We start from the raw sequence: 2275 nt of genomic DNA, 5'->3' as shown, positions 1-2275 counted from the left end.
CGTGTCCGTGGCCCTGTTCCTGGCGGCCCTGTATGTGGAGAACACCCCCGTCACGCTGTTGATCATGGCTGGCTTCCTGGTCCGCGCCCTGTCTGGTCACTTCATCCTGGTCCATCTCGTCTCCTTCAGCTATGTGGCTGACGTCATCAAGGCGGGTGGGACGTATGAGGAGATCGGCATCGCGAGCAGGAGTGTTGGCAAGCAGAGGGGGAAGGGGAAGGGGGACAGTGGCAGCTTTGAGGAGATTGGTGAGTGATGGGAGTGGGGGAGTGAGTGAGTGAGTGGGTGCGTGAGTGAGATAGTGAGTGGGTGATTGATTGATTGAGTGAGTGAGTGGGTGAGTGAGTGAGTGAGTGAATGAGTGGGTGAGTGAGTGGGTGAGTGGGTATGTGAGTGAGTGAGTGGGTGAGTGAGTGAGTGAGTGGGTGAATGAGTGAATGAGTGAGTGAGTGAGTGGGTGAGTGTGTGAGTGAGTGGGTGAGTGAGTGAGTGAGTGAGTGAATGAGTGGGTGAGTGAGTGGGTGAATGAGTGGGTGAGTGAGTGAGTGAATGAGTGGGTGAGTGAGTGGGTGAGTGAGTGAGTGAGTGGGTGAGTGAGTGGGTGAGTGAGTGGGTGAGTGAGTGAGTGAGTAAGTGAGTGAGTGAGTTGGTGAGTGAGTAATGAGTGAGTGAATGAGTGGGTGAGTGAGTGAGCGGGTGGGTGAGTGGGTGGGTGCGTGATGAGTGCGTGGGTGAATGAGAGAGTTAGTGAGTGGGTGATTGAGTGAGTGAGCAAGTGGGTGCGTGAGTGGGTGCGTGAGTGGGTGCGTGAGTGAGTGCGTGGGTGAATGAGAGAGATAGTGAGTGGGTGATTGAGTGAGTGAGCAAGTGGGTGCGTGAGTGGGTGCGTGAGTGGGTGCGTGAGTGAGTGAGTGAGTTAGTGCGTGAGAGAGTTAATCCTCGCGGGGCTGGGGGATGTCGTGGCTACCTAAACGTCATCGCTTGTTTTAATTGTTTTCCACGTCCTTTGCACATGCAGTTTGAACTTCTTTTCCTCCTCAGGTTCGGGTGGTTACCGGAGGGTGGCGGTGGAGGTGGCGGGAGAGGGGGAGCGCAGGGACCAGGGGGACTTCCTGGCGGGGATGACCAGACTGCAGGCGGCAGAGTCGGTGGGGATCGTGGTGGGCGCCCTGATGGGCTGGGCTCTGCAGACCGTGGGGGGCGCCCCGACCTCCCTCTGTGTGGGCGCCGCGGTGCTGGTCCTCGGCATGCTGGTGGTCGTCTTCTGCATGAAGAACTATCACAGGCCTGGTGCTGGCAGCTTGGGGGATGGGGAGAGCAGTGCTTTGGTTAAGTGCTTGAAGAAGGTGAGTGGTGTGTGAGAGAGGGGGGGAGAGCAAGAGAGAGGGAGAGACAGAGACAGAGAGAGAGAGAGACAGAGAGAGAGACAGAGACAGAGAGAGAGACAGAGACAAAGACACAGAGACAGAATTAGAGAGAGAGAGAAAGAGAGAGAGACAGAGAGAGAGGGACAGAGAGACAGAGACAGAGAGAGAGGGACAGAGACAGAGAGAGAGAGAGACAGACAGAGAGACAGAGACAGGGAGACAGAGACAGAGAGAGAGACAGAGAGAGAGGGACAGAGAGAGACAGAGACAGAGACAGAGACACAGAGAGAGAGTGACAGAGAGACAGAGAGACAGAGAGAGACAGACAGAGAGACAGAGACAGAGAGAGAGAGACAGACAGAGAGACAGAGACAGAGAAAGAGGGACAGACAGAGAGAGCGGGACAGAGAGAGAGAGAGACAGAGACAGAGAGAGAGAGACAGAGAGAGAGGGACAGACAGAGAGGACAGAGAGAGAGAGAGAGACAGAGACAGAGACAGAGACAAAAGGATAGAGACAGAGAGAGAGAGACAGAGACAGAGACAGAGAGAGAGGGATAGAGACAGAGAGAGAGACAGAGAGAGAGACAGAAAGAGACAGAGACAGAGAGAGAGGGACAGAGACACAGAGAGAGGGACAGAGGATGAACAAACGAACGAAAGATCTTTATTACTCAAGGATGGAGGTTTTAGGCTGACGCCCATTGTCTTCCAACCTGTTCCTGCTAATACTAAGACATAACAGACAGACAGACAGACAGACAGGCAGGCAGGCAGGCAGGCAGGCAGGCAGGCAGAGAGATATATGTGTTATATGTCTTATGTCTCATGTCTCAATGTGATGAATTGCAAGCGACTAAACGTAGGCATATCTGGCAATTGACATGCCTTGTCATCTATTTGTATCAG

Source organism: Littorina saxatilis, linkage group LG8, assembly GCF_037325665.1.
Source record: "Littorina saxatilis isolate snail1 linkage group LG8, US_GU_Lsax_2.0, whole genome shotgun sequence".
NCBI lineage: Eukaryota > Metazoa > Mollusca > Gastropoda > Littorinimorpha > Littorinidae > Littorina > Littorina saxatilis.
This window is presented reverse-complemented; position numbering follows the sequence as displayed.